Source organism: Canis lupus, chromosome 3, assembly GCF_048164855.1.
Source record: "Canis lupus baileyi chromosome 3, mCanLup2.hap1, whole genome shotgun sequence".
In the NCBI taxonomy this organism is placed as follows: domain Eukaryota; kingdom Metazoa; phylum Chordata; class Mammalia; order Carnivora; family Canidae; genus Canis; species Canis lupus.
Genome location: NC_132840.1, coordinates 54,544,486 through 54,564,547, shown reverse-complemented (window position 1 = coordinate 54,564,547; position 20,062 = coordinate 54,544,486). Strand labels below are relative to the sequence as shown.

At 50.6% G+C, this 20,062-nt stretch overlaps 1 protein-coding gene and 1 long non-coding RNA gene across 5 annotated transcripts in view; both read right to left on the bottom strand.

Annotated features, from left to right (window-relative positions):
- Positions 1–20,062, bottom strand: part of GAS7 (growth arrest specific 7) — a 209,869-nt gene that overhangs the window by 172,413 nt on the left and 17,394 nt on the right. The gene's annotated exons all lie outside the window — the stretch shown is intronic.
- On the bottom strand, positions 6,609–9,257 carry LOC140630628 (uncharacterized). Of its 2 annotated transcripts, none has more exons than XR_012028392.1 (3): positions 9,026–9,257; positions 7,901–8,278; positions 6,609–6,867 (listed from the first exon to the last, which is right to left on the bottom strand). It is a non-coding gene; the product is annotated as an uncharacterized lncRNA (long non-coding RNA). The 2 variants fall into 2 exon arrangements; XR_012028393.1 differs by having other exon boundaries at positions 8,022–8,278; positions 9,026–9,250.

Genomic DNA, 20,062 nt, shown 5'->3' with positions numbered 1-20,062 from the left:
GTTGACACTCTGACCTTGAACTTCCAACCTCCAGAAGGGACACAGGAAATTAAGATGTTGATGAAACCCGCCCCCGCCCCCGGGCTCCTTTGTTCTGGTGGCCGTGGCAAACAAGGACAGTGTGTCTGCCGGGCTCCAGGGACACAGGGTCACAGATCAAGCTGATGAGTCAGGAGGGGAAAGGAGTCCACAGAGCAGGGGCTCAGGTGGAGCCAACCCATACCCACCCTGACCTGGCCCAGGGGATTCAATGACCCCAGGGGACGGGGGACACTGGTGACTGGTCCTGTTTTGGCATCCACCTCGAAGCTGAGGCATCTGCTGCTGTGCCCACCTGCACTTCTCACCGTCCCTACAACAGAGCCAGGGGTACGTCCTGACCCAGCTGCCCAGGAGCCTGACAACAAGTGCCCAGGAAGACAGATGGACCTCGGCCTCTTAGGGGCAGTGCCGGGCCCAGGAAACCAGCCCTGGGGGGTGGGGGATGACTGATCACAGCATGACGGGCCTCAGGATGCACTTCTGAGCCCCCGGGTCTATGAGACCAGAGTGAATTCCGTGCAAAGTTGTGAAATCCCTCTAAAGCATCCAGCTCGTCTCTACAGAACCCCTAATACCAGATAAGAAAAAAGGGGGGGACCTAGAAATGAATATGTAAATGATTAACCATGGATGTTCAATTTTTTTTAACATTGTATTTGTTTATTCATGAGAGACACAGAGAGAGGCAGAGACACAGGCAGAGGGAGAAGCAGGCTCCCTGCAGGGAGCCCAATGCGAGACTTGATCCCAGGACCCCAGGATCACACCCTGAGCCAAAGGCTCAACCGCTGAGCCACCCAGGCACCCCTGGATGTTAAATTTCTAAGAAAAAAAATACAGTCTTTCTTTAAGTGAGAAGAGTGACAGACACAAGGGGCCAGATGGATAGCTCCTTGCCTGCATCCTGAACAGAACCCTCTGGAAACCAAACCCCTTAAAGGATACAACCAACTGGGTAAGGAAGGGGAAAAAGCACACAACAGAAGCCGCCTGGAACCAGAGGTCATGAGCATTTTCTAGAAAGGCAAAAGGCAGTTCCTGCAAAGGAGTATGGCCGGGTGAGTATGGTTCGAGAAAGGCCAGTCCCCCCCTCTCCCCCACCCCAGGCAGAGTGTGGAAGACCAAAGAGGAAACCCATAGCCCATCGCTGGCACTGAGGCTCGCTCGACTCAGGGCTGCAAACACGCTGGTGTCTGGGTTGCCTGCCAGGGAGACAAGGACAGGACCCGGTAAGGAATGCTCAGATGGGCACCTGGCGGGGAGAAAGGATCTCTGGACATCTGAGAAGTCCTGGGAGGGAGGTGTGCAAAGAAGAACACCCCCGTAATCCTCGGGAGCAAGTCCTGCTCAGGTTAGTCTGAGTGAAAGCTGCCCGCGGCAGCTCAGGTGGTAGGTAACATCCTTCGTGAAGAACGTTAGTTAAGGGGTTCCTGGGGGGGCTCAGTTTGTGAACCGTCAGGTCATGATCCCGAGGTTCTGGGATCGAGTCCCGCAGCAGGCTCCCTGCTCATCGGGGAGTCTGCTTCTCCCTCTGCCTCTGCAGCTCCCCCTGCTTGGGCATGCATTCTTTCTCCCTCCTTCTCTTGCTCTCTCTCTCTCCCCCTCTTTCTCAAATAAATACATAAAATCTTTAAAAAAAATAATTTAAAAAAATGTTAGTTAAGGGAGGAGACAGCAGACGTTTCAAAGAACCTAATGCTGAAGGCTCACCCGGGGCCTGGTGCTGTCAGCACTGAGGTTTAAGCAGAGCCCACGGCCCCCAGACCCGTTCCTACCAGCATGTCAGCCCAATTGGTGGCCTGAGCCCGGCTTGGGGAAGCAGGGCACCCATAGTTCCTCTGTTCCTTCCAGGGATGCCGCCACCACACCTTTGCTGAGCAGATGGAGGGGCTGGGTCAGGATGAACAGCCAGAGGCAGCGCCTGAAACGGCCAAGGGTTTCCAGCTATGCCTTCTGAGCCCCCCAGAAATGAGGACCATCTCCTCTCCTTCAAAGGGGTGTCAATCCAGAAGCAAAGCCCTGGGGCTTAGCAAAGGGGAGAGGCACATGATTCTGTCTCTGTAGGAGCAAGAACCATCCCATCTCAATGATGAGAACTTGCCCCTGCTGGTCCAAGGAAGGGTCCAGAGTGTGAGCCCCAGGCCCTTTGAACCAGTAAGGCATTCATCACAGAAGCCTGGAACCTACAGAGGAGGGACCTCAGGGATGCAGTAACCACAGAGGACAGATTGAGGAACAGCATCCACGAGGGCGCCAAGAGAGCACTGGCATCTGGGGCCCCTCCAAACTCAGGAAGTCCACTTACAAACCTGCCCCTGCTCGGTTCCAGCAAAACAGCACATCTGACACTCACTGGGAACCAAGCCTGACAAACGCTGGTTTATAAGATATTTGCGACCCAAACAAGTGTTAAATGGAAAGAACATGGATACGAAATGGAAGGACAGGGCTGGTGGAGTCTGGACCCTTCATTAAGAACATCTTCTGGATGGGGACACCTCAGTGGCTCAGCGGTTGAGCATCTGCCTTTGGCTCAGGGTGTGATCCCAGGGTCCTGGGATAGAGTCCCACATTGGGCTCCCCGCAGGGAGCCTGCTTCTCCCTCTGCCTGTGTCTCTGCCTCTCTCTCTGTCTCTCGTGAATAAATAAATAAAATCTTTAAAAGAGAGAGAGAGAGACAAGGAGTGAATTCTTCAAAGCCTCGCTACTCAGAGGGGATCACAAACCGGCAGCGTCACTGGGAACTCGCCAGAAATGCAGATTCCCAGGCCCTCTGGGTGCCCGAGGCCTGCTCAGCTTCAGTGCACTGTGGGTGGAAACTGACCACCTCGGTTTAGAACAGGCTGCGTACATCACCGTCAAGGGGCAACAGCTAAAAAAACACTCGTTTTCCTGCAGCAAGACAATAAAATTTCATTATTTTAGGACACGCTCTTCCAGAATCCATGCTCCTCTGGGCGTGCTAAATTGAGATCCACCTATTAAGTGAAGACTTTCCATGAGCATGGAGGAAGCCAAAAAGCCCTCATCCAATCTTAAGACATCCAGTTTCTTCTTCTTCTTTTTTGTAATGTGTTAATGGCAAAATACTTATCCATACCTACCCAACTCACTTGGAAACATTTTAAAGTATTTTGTTCATCAGACTTGCACAAGATCCACTGAGTGGATGCGTCTGGATTTTGGCTCATGAATAAATAGTGGTTTTCATACTTCCAGGCAAAGCCGCAACACCGAGGTTTGGGTTTATTTTATTGTTTTTGTGGAGTAGAGATGTATGTGTCCATGTGTTTAATCCCAGTGAAGTATAAATACACAGCGGCTTCCCTGAATTTGCAAAAACTCTCTGAGCACCCCAAATAAGTTGGTTTTTCAAACAGGCTGAAGGAAACATCCCAGAAGTTTCTGTAAATGGTTTTCGATCCCACCACTGAGACTACCTACCAGTTTGGAATTTATGAGCTATTTAAAGTAACGGGAACATCCTCATATATCCTCTTCGGGCTCAAAGTGAGACTCTAGGACCAGCCAGGCAGGATAGGAAACCTCATTTGCATAAATATAGCATACCAGATTTCTGAAAATATATTGGATAACTGTGTTTGTGCACAGGGGATGGGATCGGGGTGGGTTGGGGGAAGGGGAGTCCACATGGCCGTTCCTCTCCCTCGTGCCAAACATCCAACTGTGATTTTATCAAAGCGACCCAAAGCCAAGCTCAAACTCTCTGTGATTCTTTAAAAAAAAAAAAAAAATCAGAGTAGCTTTATCTAGATTTTTAAATAAGTATGAATACTGCCAAGAGCTCATAGCAGAACAGTACAGAGCTAAGAGATCTGAATGCTCAATCTGTCCGGAGCTAACGGTCACTTCCTAACCTAGAGCAAATCCCAAATGCCAAGGCTCCCGTGTCCTCAGTCATAAAAGCAAGATGGTAGAAGGACCAACGGCTCACGCAAGCTCACAGAGGTGCCGTGAGGACCGGTCACTCATCACAGGTGAGAACACCTGATACGCCCCAGAGCTCATGAAACCGTATTAAGCCAAAACGGGCATTTCTGACGCCGGAGCTTGGGAAAGAGAGTCAGAATCATTCGGAGAAAAAAAAAAAAAAAAGAATCATTCGGGGTTTGTCTCTTGTAATTTCTTGACTGCACTTTGGTGTCGGGGCAGGGGTGGCTTTGCTGGTTTCAATTACCCTGGACTCTTCACCCCTCTCTCTCAGATGATGCTTTATTGCGGGTCAAGCATCACTGTGGTGGAGGGGGGCAGGGGTCCCCCCCAGGACAGTGCATCCATCGGGTACCCTGGACAGACCCACAAGCCAACGTCCTGTGCCAGAAGGTTGTGCATGGCATGTGAGCTTTGAGAGAAGAGGGTCATGTCTAAGGGCGCACCATAACCCATCTGGTAGCATTTGAGGATACGGCAGCCAAAGAATGAAGACATTGGTATAGCCTTGCAGCTCCCATAAATGATATTTAAGAATTACAGATTGGGGACACCAGGTGGCTCAGCCGGTTAAGTGATTTGACTCTTGATGTCGGCTCAGGTCATGATCTCAGGGACTTGGAATCGAGGCTCCCCCCGCCCTGTGTTGGGCTCCACGCTCAGCGGGGAGTCTGCTTGAGATTCTCTCCCTCTGCCCCACTGCCCCCTGCTTGCATGATCTCTCAAATTAATAAATAAATCTTGGAAGAAAAAAAAGAAGAATTATGGGTTAAAGAGCTAGAACAGTTTGGTAGTTCATCAGAGCGTGAAGCACAGAGTCTCCACGGGACCCTGTAATCTCACCGAGAAACGAAAGCGTGTCCACACAAAAACCCCTACACAAACATCCGTAGCAGTGTTACTCCTAACAGCCCAAAATGAAAACAACCCAAATGGCCATCAGCTGATGAGTGGTACCTCCGATGTGTTCTAGCCACACAAAAAAATATTATTCAGCCATGAGAAGGAATGAAGGAAGTACTACTCACAGATGCTCTCACGTGGATGAGGCTTGGAAACACCAAGCTATGTGAAAGAAGCAAAGACCAAAAGGCCACATCGCAAGTGACTCCATTTTTACAAAATGCCCAGAATAGGTAAAATCCATAGGGATGGGCAGTAGTAGCTCCGTGCTCCTTGGCAGTAAGGGAGGGAGAATGGGGATGACTATTAACGGGCATGGGGTTTCTTGGGGGGCAACTGATGGTTTTCTAGAGTGAACTGCTGTAGCTTTTGTCTTGATCTGCCTATTAAGATATCCTCTTATTTGGAGGGGGGAGACCCCTCTCCCCAAGGGAGATCGCTAAGCTGAGAGGATGTTACTACTTGTCTTGTCTTGTAACTGGGGAGAGTCCACTTGCAGAGGATAGCCAGTTAGCGGTGAGAGATGGTGCCCCGTTGACATTATGTGAGTCCCTGGAGCCAGTCATGCCTGAACTCCACCCACTAATAGGAGCTCATAAATTAACCTCCCCTCCCCTCTTTATTTTGGCTGAAATTTGTGGATTGGATTTCTGCCACTTGCAACTGAAAAGTCCTGGCCCTGGAAGGGGAAAAACCATTTCCCTCCCGGAAGGCAGGGATGGTCTCTCATTATTATGTGCTCAGCCCTGGCTGAGGCATTCTGGTGGAACATGGGAGGATTAATAACAGTACCCTCAGTCTCTATAATATCACTTCCAAGTGAAGAATTGATTCCATATACACTTATCTCTTAACCCTCTCAGCTCCCAATATTACCAGCTTAATTTTAGACGAGACAGAGGAAGGCCCACCCAAGACGGAGTGACTCATTGGAGATCCCACAGCCAAGATGTGACCAGGGTACATTCCCCATATCTTGATGCTTTAGACTTCACTGCCCGGGGCACAAGGGACCATGTTAAAAACTGTGGGGGGATCCCAAAAGAGAGAATTGGTCTCTGCCTTCAAGGACCTCAGTCTCAGCACATACACTTAACAACTGCCAAGGGAGGGTTGTATCTGACAGGTGCATCTTAGATGCCTGCATCACTGGAGGATGGCTGGTCAGACTTCTCGGAGGCAGGCCTTGCAGGATCAGAAAGAGGAGGACCAGACAAGCCGAGCCAGGATACAGGAGGTTCCCACAAGAAGTCAGCAGGGTTGGTGGGGTGGGTGGGTGGGGGGGGGATTAGGAAAGAAAACCCAGAGGGTGTGGCTGGCTCAGTCCATAAGCACAGGACTCTAGATCTCCAGGCCGTGAGTTCATGCCCCATGTTGGGCAGAGAACTTACATGCCTACATGAAATAAACATTTTTAAAGATTTTATTTATTTATTCATTCATTCATTCATTCATTCATTCATTCATGAGAGACACAGAGAGAGAGGCAGAGACACAGGCAGAGGAAGAAGCAGGCTCCCCTTAGGGAGGTGTGTGTGTGTGGGGGGACTCGATCCCAGGACCCGGGGGTCATGCCCTGAGCTGAAGACAGATGCTTAACCGCTGAGCCACCCAGGCGCCCCCCAAAAAATGTTTACAATAAATTAGTACTACATAATGTTTTGTGAACAAGACAGAGAAAGCCCACAGACCACTGTTCTAATTTATGTACATGTATTAACTCTTTTAATTCTTTCAACAATGCTATGAAGTAAGTTCCATTATCATGCGGCTCCTCTACTCCCCACGGACTCCTCAAGAAGAGAAACAAGGGGCATCTGGGTGGCTCCATGGCTGAGCATCTGCCTTCGGCTCAAGTCGTGATCCCAGGGTCCTGGGATCGAGTCCTGCATCGGGCTCCCCACAGGGAGCCTGCTTCTCCCTCTGCCTATGTCTCTGCCTCTCTCTGTGTCTCTCAGGAATAAATAAAATCTTTTTTAAAAAAGAAACAAAACATTGAAATATAAATAAAGCCTTGTTCCCCCTCCACCTCCCTTCCCCAACACCCTTCATCCCGATACCCATGTTCTCAGGCTCCCGTCCCACTCAGCCCTATTGAGACTGCACAGGTCCTAATAAACTTATTCATACTAATGTGTAAATGGTAAGTTTCAAATAGCTGTCTCTGTGACAAATGGCCAGCCTCCAATTAGAAGCAAACTCAAGCCAGTCTCCTTGGCTGGTTTCCCACAGCTATCTCAAGGATCAATTTGGATCATGGCTTCCATCCCATTTTCTCTTCCCTGGTGGTACCAGTCTTCTCTGCCTCTCACTCCCGCCCCAAAACTGCTCAACTAAGTCCTTTCCAGTGTCAGAGAGCCTAAAGGTGAAGCCATATAGCAGTGGTTCCCCACTCTCACGACACCCTAGAAACACCCAGTGAGCTTTCGCTCACGTCTACGCCCAACCTCCAGGGCATGCTGGTTCAATGGGGGCCCCCGAGCAATGGGTATTTTTTTAAATAACGATCATATTAATAGGTAACAAGGATTGCCTGGTTCCAGTGTGCTGAGCATTATTTTAAAGCTATGGCTGTGGGGCATCTGGCTGGCTCTGTGGTTGAGCATCTGCTTTTGGCTCAGGGTGTGATCCTGGGGTCCTGGGATTGAGTCCCACATCGGGCTCCCCACAGGGAGCCTGCTTCTCCCTCTTCCTGTGTCTCTGCTTCTCTCTCTGTATGTCTCTCATGAATAAATAAATGAAATCTTCAAAAAAAAAAAATAAAAATCAATTGATCAATCAATCCCCCACTACCTCCACAACTGTCCCCCCTGTGGACTCTCATGGACAGATACACCCTCCAACGACAGAAATCAGACACAACAGCCACTCAAGACAGGCTCTCTGGCAGGCCTGGGACAGGCCTGAGGGCCGCCTCCCCCTAACCAGTAGCTCCTTCACCGAATGACAACTGATAAGAAACAGAAAGCTCCATGAAGCCGTGGGTGATCTCGTCCCCATTCACCTCCACCCTCCAACCTCCCCCGGAGCCGATTCTTCGTGACAAGGCCACATGTGCCTGGTCACAGGACTGGACAGACTGGGCCTTGGGGAGCAGGAGGAGGAAATCCTCACTGTCGGCAAACCTGCAGCGCTGGACCTCCAGCAGGGCCAGGGACGGGGCCTCGAGACCCCAAGTTCAAGCCCTTCCAACCTGGCAGCTGAGCAGGGAAGTCATTTTTAAAAGATCCGTTTCTGTCACCGGCCCTGAGAACATCCACCCTTGCTCCAGCAGCAAGAAGAGGACAAGTCTGATGTGAACGCGGAGAGCTCTGAACCACACTTCCTCTGGCAGCCTGCTGGGCAAATCTCCTTAGAAATCGGCTCGTGATTCTGAGTCCTCCTGCCAGATTGACACACGTTGGAAAGAAAGTTATATAACTGGAAATGATGAAAAGATAAGGCTTCAAGTGACAGCCTTCAAAAAGTGTGCACTCACTCTATGCAGTTTGGGGATGAGTTTTTAAATACATCAGCACTTCCTTGCTGGGGGGAGGTTGTGAAAACACCCTCAATTAGAGGCAGGCACCTTGGAATAATATTGTCACAGGTATACACTGCTGGGCCCTCCCACCAATCGACTGGACCCGTTCCCTCATCCCGCCCCCCGCCCCCGTCCCCCAAATCCCCAAATCTTCAAAGTCATCCTGAAACAGGTTACAAAACGGGAAATCCAAACGGCCCATGAGCATGACACGGTGCTCAGCATCATTAGGCACCAGAGAGACGCAGACTAAAATCACAGGGTGAGGGGCGCCTGGGGAGGTCAGTCCGGTAAGCATCTGACTCTTGATTTCGGCTCAGGTCATAAGCTCAGGGTCGTGGGATCGAGCCCCACGTCAGGCTCCACGCTGGCCGTGGAGTCTGCTTAAGATTCTCTCTTTTGAAAAAAAGGTTTATTTATTTAGTCATGAGAGACACACAGAGAGGCAGAGACACAGGCAGAGGGAGAAGCAGGCTCCTTGTGGGGAACCCGAGGTAGGACTCAATCCTGGGACTCCGGGATCCCGCCCTGAGCCAAAGGCAGATGCTCAACTGCTGAGCCACCCAGGCACCTCTGTTATCTCAGTTCTGCTTTCTTTCATGCTACCTTCATTCTCAGATGCTGCCCCAGTATCAGCAAAAGCGCTCATGGCAGCTCCAGGTTTATAATCCTACTAGTTTAACAATGTCAGGAGCATGTCTTTCTCTAATGTACAGCAAAAGGTCCCAGGGAGGGAGAACAGCTGCAGTCACATGTCTGTTCCTGGGTCACAATGGCCGGGCGGGGAGAGTCAGCCAAGCCTGGGTCATGTGTGTAGGAGTTCAGGGGTGGCACCAGCCCCAACCCAACAGTTCACTGTCTATGAATCCACCACACCTTCAGTCCTCCATAGAAAAATTGAGAGATTTTTACCCAAACAGGGAGAATAGGAGACAACAAACAAAAGACACCGACGACAGCAGGTTTCTTCCTCATCCCCTGCCTTCTGCCTTTCAACAGAAGGTCACCCTGTCACCGGGAAGGGTCACAGGGAAGGGAGGCCGCAGACTCTGACCTCGAGCTTCCCACGGCCTCACATTCCCACACTGCAGCCAAGTGCTCCACGGTGGCTCTGGCCTCCTGACACGCCCTCCCAGCATCCGAGCAGAATCCTTCCAGGGGCCCTCGCTCGGGGGGGTGCTAACACCCTTGGGCACATGTGGGTCCCCCCCACCCCGGAGGTGCCAATGAGAGCAGTGACTTGGCTTAGGCCCATCCCCACTCTGGCAGCCAGGCCTGAGCAAGCAGGAGCTGCGCAGGGTTAGAATCACACAGCCTTGTGTTGGGAAGGCTGGTGGACTTGTCTCAGAGGAGGGGGGGAAAATCACATGAATCCCCCCCTCTGTCTCTACTAGAAAGTTGCATATTTTATGAATGGTGTGAACCGCTTCTGGCTGCTACTTCATTAATCCTTCGAGAGTCCTGGGGTCCCCATCACGCTTACTCTTGACAAGTGCTCTGGAGAGCTCCTATCTTCTGATTTTTTTAAGGAGAAAGAAGGGCGGGGGGAACTCAAGGAATTGCAAAAGTCCCAGTTTGCTCTGCGGGGTCTTTTTTTTTTAATTCTCATTCTTTATATTGCCGACCATGTGTTGCGATGCTTTCGTGGGGAGGTGTACAGTGGTGGAAAACAGAGCCACACCAATCAATCTGTGTTTTTCGATGAATCCACAGCTTGTTCTAAGGGAAGAGCCTATGTTATTTGCCCAGTAAAAATGTCTTAGAAAGGAAAACCTAAGACAATGTTTAAAGAAATAATGTCTAAGTATAAAAAAAATACTTTAGAAAGGAATACAAAGACTAGCACAAAGCTAAAAGGATATTTTATTTTATTTTATTTTCAATATTTTATTCATTTACTCATGAAAGACACACAGAGAGAGAGGTAGAGACATAGGCAGAGGGAGAAGCAGGCTCCCTGCAGGAGCCCGATGCGGGACTTGATCCCAGGACCCCAGGATCATGACCCAGGCCAAAGGCAGATGCTCAACCACTGAGCCACCCAGGTGCCCCATAAATAAAATCTTAAAAAAGAAAAAAATCATCCGTGTATTGCAAAATTTCCTTTTCTCATAGCTGAATAATATTCCATTGCTTATATAAGTATGACATAAATATACACATTTGTAACATATATGCTATACATTATGCATTTATATATTTACATACACAGAAAAAGTATACATTTCCATACGTTTAATACACACAAGGCACAACTTCTTTATCCACTGATGGGCACTTATGTTGTGTCCATACCTCGGCTACTGTGAATAATTCCAGCGCTTCCTTTTACTTTTGAATGAAATATTTATTGACTTCTCTTTTCCAGGGTCTTTCATTTCTCCAATAACAATATCCATATATATATCATCTGAAGGAAACCAAGGATGGGGGGTGGGAGGGGGTAACTGGAGAAAAACCACAAAAGCCACAATACATTCCCACAATCCCTTCACTCAGCAAGAACTACCATCAGCATTCCGGCGCGTGTTCCTGTAGATCTTCCTTTACATGTGCACGCACATGCGCGTCTGTTTTTACACAAATTCGAAATTTTACCGTGCACACTCTGCAGCTTGCTTTTTTACTTAATACACGAGAAAGTGATTTTTTTTTTAAAGAAAATGATGGCCTATTCTGCTTAGTGAGTGAAAGCCTAAGATGATACAACAACCTCATGCACTCTAATATTTGAAAACCAAGGAACTCTTCACTGAATGAAAGAAGAGCGGCCTATTGATAAAGCCAGAGGCTGGCCCACCGTGAGCATCATCCGGCAGCCGCCCTGGGGTTCGGTCAATCCAGAAGGACTCCCACCACCACCCATGGTATTCGCGCCTGCCACCCTGGGCACTGTGGACAGAATCCCCTCACCCCCCGGCTCCGCATCCTCCCTCCTCCACTTACTCAAGTCATCTTAGCACTCTTAAAACTCTGATTTCTGCATAGTTAGAGCACAGCATGAAAAACAGTCCTGTTTTCTATGGCTGTCAGAAAGATTAAGGACACAAGGTGCCCCAGGGCCTGTCACAGAGCTTGAAGTGAGCTGAGCACCCAGCTGTCCCCCTACCCACTTCCCATTTCTAAGACTGCAGCCCTTTCAGAGGACTGTTGGCCCCATCACCCAGAGGACCCCCTCCCACCCTGACCCTCTGGGAAATAATCACACACACACACACACACACACACACACACACACACACACCTGCTACAGCAGCAACTTTAACTGCAGCAAAGGAGGGGGACATGGGGGGGGGGAGAAAGAGAAAACCTCAGAAACCCTCCACCCATCAATACAAAATACAAAATAAACTATGCCGCATCCGTACCGCAGAAGGTCATAGGGCTTTTACGAATAACCACTGACTTGCACGCACTAACAAGAAATTATTTTCAAGATAGGTTAGTGAGAGGGGTGGCGAGAAGAAATTAAATGATAGCACTCTCTCGGGGGGCGACTGGCTGGCTCAGTCGGCAGACTGACTCTTGATCTCAGGGTTGGGGGTTCAATTCTCACGTTGGGTTCACTCACTAAGCAGAACAGGCCATCATTTTCTTTAAAAAAAAATCACTTTCTCGTGTATAAAAATAAAAATCTTAAAAAACTAAAATAAAATAAAACATTCTTTGGGCATCTGGGTGGCTAAGTCAGTTAAGCATCTGACTCTTGATTTCAGCTCAGGTCAAGATCCGGGGTCCTGGGATCGAGCTCCGTGTTGGGCTCCTCACTCAGCAGAGAGTCTGCTTCTCTCTCTCCCTCTGCTCCTCCTCCGGCTCTTGCTCACTCTCTCCCTCTCTCTTTAAGATAAATAAATCTTTTTTAAAAAATACATTCTTGCTATGTATTTCAATGAAGAACTAAACCCACAAATCATTAGGATCTACTTTCACCAGGCGCTTGGGAGGCGGGCAACGGGTTAATCGAATTCTGGCTTCTCAACCTTTTTTTTTTCTTTTTTACCAGGACAACGCTCTCCAAGAAGCCTCTGAAGACTCGTCTCTCCTCATCACTCCCTGACCACCGTGAAATTTTAATACCACAGATAAATCACTGATCCGTTTGTGTACTGTGACCCTCCGGAGGGCCACCAGCAATCCCTGGTCAGCGCTGGGACATCGCTTCCAAGAACTGACTCCTCCCCATGGCAGATGTATTGTTTTAATTCACATGTTATTTATGTGATTAAAAGCTAATCATTTAAAAGATTCTCTCCCCACCCCCGCCCAAGCACCACATGACACAGTCAGACAGTCTATCCCCCCACCCTCACCCCCAAACTATCTGTGGACAGGACAGTCAGCGAGGCCTGGGTGGGATTATGCAGAAATGCAAACATGGACTCGGGCCACGTGGATATGTTTGCATCTGTATTTGAAAGGATGCCGACAGCAGGAAAAAAATTCTGTAATCCCCATGAGGCTGCAAACCTTACCCCCGGCTATTGTTGGGGGCGTCCCTGGTGCCCTGTAGTGATGGCTAAGTCCCCAGAGCCCCCATGTCCCAGTGACTGTGAGCCACCTTCTCAGCACCCAGTGAGAATGTTCTGGTCTCCTGGTTTCCCCTCCCACCTCTTGGCTCGACCTTCTCCACTGCAGCTGGTTTTTCCCTCGCCCCCTTTGGAGCACCTCTGGGCCCCACCCCTGGCCCTCTTCTCTTCTCTGCCCACCCCACACCCAAGGTTGTCTCATCCAATATGGCAGCCCAAAGACCAACACCAAGTCACCATGATGACTTCAGAGTGACACCTGCTGCCCACTCCCCTGGACTCAGGCCTCACCTTTCCAAATACCTACTCAGTATCATCACTGGAGTAGATAGAAGAATCTCAAACTTTGCATGCCAAAATAAATTCTTGATATTTTTCCCAAAACCCATGCCTTCCGGTCCTCCCTTCCCCATTTTTTTTTTTTTTTTTTGGTATTTCTTTAAGACTTTATTTGAGACAGAGAGAGAGTGAGTGAGAGAACACAAGCAGGGAGGCAGAGTAGAGAGAGAGGGACCAGGCAACTCCTTGCTGAGCAGGAAGCTGGATGTGGGGCTCGATCCCAGGACCCCAGGAACATGACCTGAGCTGAAGGCAGAAGCTTCACGGACGGAGCCACCCAGGCACCCCTCACTTTTCCATTTAATACCAGCTCCTTCTTTCTAGTTCCTTAAGCCAACACCCTTGGAATTTTCAAGTTCTCTCTCAAGCTGTACACATCCAATCCATCCCCAGATCCCATTGCTTTTACCTTCACAATGCATCCAAAACCCAACTGCATCAACCACATCAATGTCTACTGCCACCATCATCTGACCAACTCACCGTCATCCCTCATTTGTATTACTGTGCACTCATCCCTCACCCTCTTTCAATCCCTGCTCCCGGCTCTGCCTGCATCCCCCAAAATCCGTGGGGCTTGAACTCATAACCCTGAGATCAAGACCCGAGCTGAGATCAAGAGTCAGATGCTCCACCAACTGGCCCACCCAGGCACCCCCCACAAACCCCCACACAGATCCTTGTCAGTGCTGAGTCAGGTCACATCAATCCTCTGTTCAATGGCCCCTCCAATGACTCTCCTGGTATATGGAGTAAAAGTCAGGTCCTCCTGAAGGTCTCTAATGTCCTCCTGCCCTGGGCCCCTCCCACCCCCCCCCCCACACTTACACACACTCATGTTCCCCCAGCCACACTGACCTCACTACTATTCGTGGACCCCAGGTTTGCCCAGGCTACAGGGAGGGCCTTTGCACTTGCTCTGCCTTCTACTTTTTTGCTGGAATGCTCTCGTCCCAGAGATCCACACATACATGTTCTCACCTATCTTCCCGGGCTTTGCTCAAATGTCCTCCCCTGACTGTCCCATTAAAAAAAAAAAAATTTGTTTTGTCCCATTTAAAATTAATCACCCCACAGCTTTCGTAGTCTTGTTTAGTGTCTGTAGCCTTCAACTAGCATGTGAACTCTATTCACTACTGTATCTCTGGCTTCTCAGGGTGCATGCCATAGCGGGGTCAGCTTTCTTTCAGGGAATTAACTCCTCATCTTGTTAACGAGCCAATGGGGAAGGGGTCCTTTTAACCTTCGGTCTTATGTATCCAGCAATTCTCTCACCTCAGAGAAGTCTCTAAGCTTAAAAAAGCCACATCCCTGTCCCACCCCCTCCAACGCACAGGCCCTGAACAACTCAAAGGCTCACGGGCACTATCTGGGGCTGAGCTAGCAAATACCACCCGTGTCCTAGGTTTCTGGAACTCAGCGATTTGCTGAGGGCCCAACCAAGCGCAAAAGCCCCTCTGAACTGCCAGGCACCTGTTTTTGTCTCCAGAGAATCTAGAATCTGGCCATGTCCCTATTCGCAGAAAACCCTAAAACTTAGGTCAGAGTCTTTTCCTCTTCTAATGTGGAAAAAAACCAGAGGTGTTCCAACTGAACATTCTGGGACACCTGGGGGACTCCGTTGGTGAAGCATCTGCCTTCGGCGCAGGTCATGATCGCGGGGTCCTGGGATCGAGTCCTGCATCGGGCTCCCAGCTCATTGGGGAGCCTGCTTCTCCCTCTCCTTCTGCAGCTCCCCCTGCTTGTGCACTCACTCTCTCTCTCTCTTTCTCTCAAATAAATAAATAAAATCTTTTTTAAAAATTAAAAAAATAAAACTGAACATCTTGACCGAATTTCCTCCGGGCAAGCTTTCCCTGGGCTCGCTCCCTCTGACACCCCCACCCCTCCCGCCAGACCCCGTAGGAGCCAGACTTTTCAGCGACTCCATCCAACGCTGAGCTCCAGCAGTGAACTCAGCATCCGATCCCAAGCTGCAGCAGCGTTCTGAGCTGGCCCTGCTCCTGTCGCCACAAATGACAAGAGTTCCTTAAATCAGACCCTCTGGTAGCAAATGAGGAACACGCCAATTTAGCAGGAAATCGGTTTTCCTTAAAGCGTCTCTGAAGTCGGTTGCGAAGAGAGGAATCCGTACCGATTGAGTCATCGCTGAAGGCCACCTGCAACCGCTACACAACTTCTCCTGGACTTGAAAACTCTAAGACAAAAATCTCCGTAAGGAACGCGGTCCAACCGCACAAGGATTCGTTTCCCATCTTCCCAAGTAAGTGCCGCCACATGGTTTTTATCTGCTGTGAAACCCCTGCGAGGGAGGGGCGGAGGCGGTGCAAAAGCACTCTTCCAAGCGGAGAGCTGGGCTGCAAACCCTGGCTGGCTGTGCATCCTAAGCAAGCTCCTCCTCACCCTCTCTGAGCCTTCAGCGTGTGTCTTTGAGAAGCGGAATCCACCTGGCCGGGCTGTTGAGAAGGTAAGTGAGAAATCTTACCTGTAAGTCCCCTGGAACCGCTAGTGGACGAAGCAAACCGAGCTGTGATCTCATGCACTCGCTATCACTTAGGGCTGGAGCTCTCTGAAGGGCGCCGCGAGCAAGCATACACCAGTGGAAGAAACAAGATAGCCAGTGAGTGTTCTTGCCTTCCAGAAGTTTCGACCTCAGCTGGGATGACACGGACCAGACCACCAATTCAGCATTTACGAGGCAACACACCAAGAAAAGCACACGCCTCCATCTGCCACTTTCTTCCAAGTGTCCCTTGGGGCTGTTTATGCAGATTCTAATATCTGCCCAAGTATCCATCGATCTGGCAACTTCCTGGACTGCGAAAGGCCGCAAGCTGTGTGCAAACGAAGTCTCTAAAGCCAGGGGCGTCTGGGTGGCTCAGGGATTGAGCATCTGCCTTCAGCTCAGGTCGTGATCCCGGGTTCCTGGGATCGAGCCCCACATCGGGCTCCCCGCAGGGAGCCTGCTTCTCCCTCTACCTGTGTCTCTGCCTCTCTGTGTCTCTAAAATAAATAAAATCTTTAGAAAAAAAAAAGTCTCTAAAGCTGAGCCAGACGCAGAAGATGCCCACACTCTTCCCCCCCTTCGCGCAGCACGGAGCCCTACGGGATGCCACCCACCACATCCCCCAGGCCAGCTGAAGGGACAGGCCAGCAGAAGCCGGTGAAAGGGGATTTAAACACATCCATGCAGGAACAGAGGGGGAAAAGGGAAGCAGAGGAGAAAGTGAGGGGAAAAAAATCAAAGGGAAAATGAAGAAGGTGAAAAACCACCCTCTGACTCTGCCTTTCCAGCTCATGGAGAACTCACGCTCACGTTCCAGGGCTGTGTACAGCAGCCTGCAGGGTTGAGTCAGGAGGGCAGAGACTTTTATGCCCATTTTACAAATGAACAAACTAAGGCTGGATGAAAATCACACATGTGCTGAGAGAACTGGACTGAGAATCTGCCTCCTTGATTTTCGAAGGCTTTCTTTTTTTTTTTTTAAGATTTTATTTATTTATTCATGACAGACACACATGACTAGACTCTGCATTTAGCGTCAGAGTTAGAGAAGCAGAAAGAATGCGGTGGAAGAGCCAAAATGTGGCAGCAACGCGACGTGCACTGGCTGATGGCGGCATGAGCAGACGTGCTGTATGCCTACAACACGACGGGCCTCAGCTACCAGAAGGTGTGAGGCCTGGATGCACCCTGCAGCATGCACAGAACAGGAAGACATCGTGCCAGGAGAACAAAACCAGACCACATAGTGCGTGGTTCCACTTGACCTGAGATGCCTGGAAAAGTCCACTCCACAGACCCAGAGAACAGATCAGGGTCTGGCGGGGGCTGGGGGGGGCCAGAGAGTGGAATGGGGTGTGACCCCTGCATAGGTCTGTGGTGTCCTTCTTGGGGTGCAGGGGGTGTGAAACTGCCCTGTAACCAGATCCCACCACATCGTGACTGTCCCAAACATCACTGGGGTGTATGCTTGAGGGTGTCGCCCCACTAGGTTCTGTGATAGGAGTTTTACCACCAATTTTCTGAAGGGAGGGGACAGAGAAGAAGATGAAGAAGAAAACTGGATACAGAGGTAGAGAAATAGGAAAGCGCCAAAGAGTCTTATGCCAAAAAAAAAAAAAGAGTTTCCCCAAATCGGGGACCCTCTGTGCATGTCAGACCAGTGGGGGGCTGATCGATAAAGGAGGGACGGAATGGCTACGGGGATGCCTTCCTCAAGGGCTGCCATCCCTATAAAAATAAAAAAAAAAAACAACTGATCCCACCAGGAAAACGCTCTGCATTTACTCATATGTCCTTTATAACAATGGAAACATTCACTCCCCCAAATAGGACTGAGTGCCCCCAGCCCCGAGCCAGCTCCTGTCACCGGTGTGAGGGACCCTGGAGAGACCAAACCCCCGGCCTCTCCGAGCTAACCCTCCCGACTCTAGCAACGAAGGTCAGCTTCATCGGCTGGTACACCCCGTGGGCAGATTAACATAATCCATGGCTCAGTCTGCCAAGTGGAAACAGAAACTAAGAAATGAAGCTTTCTTCTCTGATCTTAACGCATGTTAATCACATCTGGCAGCCGAGCGGAGGTTAGAGACGACATGGGACATGGGTCTGTAGGAACACCCGCTCGTCCCCACGTGGCATGAGCACCAAGCAGAGACCTGCATGCAGAAAACCAGCTATTTTAATTAAAAATTCTGGTTGGAGGCCCAGAGTAAAGAACTTAACTTTGGGCCACTGTTACAGACTGAATTCTTCCAGAAGGCACATCCTGAAGCTGAGATGGGCCTTTATGTGGGGACACCGTGGGGTGAACCAACAGGACACACAGCTCCACTCTCAGGGCTCACGAGCTGACAAAGAAGACACATGCTCATGGAACACACTGCAGGCTCACTAGGGACGTATGCAAAGGAGGAAAACCGGACAAGCCAGTGCCCCCGTGTACACAAGGCTGTGATCCTACACTGAACTACATAAAGAAGTCTCCCACCCAAATCCAGGGCCTAAGGGTCCTGCAGGGCTCAGATCAGGATGCCAGAGCCAAGTGCACAGGATCAGAGGCATAAACTATAGAGAAATCTATGGTCTCCGGGTTCTGAGGTCAGAAGTGGTCGATGCTGGGGCCGGCAGGGCTGGTTCCTCCTGAGGGCTCTCTCCTGGGCCTGCAGACGGCTGCCTTCCCCCCGACCCTGTGCCTTCATGCAGTCTTCCCTCTGTCTGTATGTCTGCATCCTGATCTCCTCTTCTGATGACACCCACAGGACCTCACTGCAACCCAATGACCACCTCTTTCAGGACTCTAGCTCCACAATTAGTCACCTCCTGGGGTGCCGGGGGTTAGGGCTCAGAGTATGAATTTGGGGGCAGAGTGGGGGATGAACACCACCCAGCAGAGGGCTGAGCAGGTGAGTCGAGACCACCAGAGAGGGTGGGGACAGTGGGGTCTGTGGGCAGCTGCTCGCTTCCTGCACAGACTCTCTGAATAGGCCATACATCGTTACCTGCTCACCCTGGAATTTCAAACCACGTCCACATCCACGGTCACCTTGAGAATGCTTCTAGGCAACCTGAGAGCCAGCAGGATGGGCATCAGCACTCATAGGAACCCATCAAGAAGCTGGTCAGAGATTCTAGATGAATTTTGCAAGGTCAAGAGCCTAGAGGTGTGTGGGGTAGGAGGTCCTCCAATGAGACTCCAGGGCTCCTAGCGGCTGTCCAAGGACCCCTCGGCTATACCTCGCTGCCCCTGTGGCAGCCCCGCTGTGAAGCAGGATGGGGCAGCAGAGAGAAGACCAGTTCATGGAACATCCAGTCATCGTTCATCCTTCACTCTTGGGTGGAGAGGGGAGTTGAGGGGGTGTCCTACAGAAGCCAGAGGAAGAATGACCAACCTGGCCTGGGTCTGGATGAAGATGCTCAGGCCCCAGGCTGGCCTGAGAGCAAAGGGACTCCGGCCAGAGGCAGCAGCTCTGCAAGGGTGCAGGTGCAGTGGTGTGGGTGCGTGCCAGGGGAGCAAGCGAAGAAGCCAGGGAGGGAGGTCAGGGGCAGTGTGTGCAGACCTGCGTGTGTCCCCATGTCAGGGGTGGGGGTGCTTGGCACTCGGGGCAACAGGAGGACCAACAGAGGGGGTTGTGCTGTGCTCAGGCTTCCGAGGACACCACAGATGATCATGCGGGCAAGGAAACACTAGCCCTATGCCTGGGGTTTCCTGGCTCAGAAGCATTTATAAGGATCGGATTCACTGAAAACTTGCCCCCTCCCAGGGGGCGGTGTATCACCTTCAGACCGCTTCCCTCTGACCTTCTCACCTGGGGTATACCCCACCCCTCCCAGAACCACGTCCCCCACGCCCTCCCCCAGAAACTAGGAGAAACCCAAAGACAGGTGACTCTGTATCGATCACTCCCACCGTGCGTCTACACCACAGCCCTCCCCAGCCTCCCCGCATCTCACGTTGGTCCTCGTTTGCCAGACTTGCAGCTGTAGCTGAATATATATAAAATCTTGACGATCTGCAGTGAAGCATAATTTACACCTTCTCCCGCTTCGCAGAAAGATCATTTCCCCCACGACTAATAATAAAGCGGGCCAGCCACCTAGAAGAAGGAAGCCCCCCAACCAGCCTCCAGTGAGCCACTGGGAATCCTACCAGACCTGTACTTGAGTTTATCACCCCCTAGAGCAACACAAAATACTGAGCTTTTCCAAAGAGTGCTGCAGAGCCCTGAGGCCTTCCTGGAGGAGTCACCCAAAGAGGAAAGGGGAATGATGGAG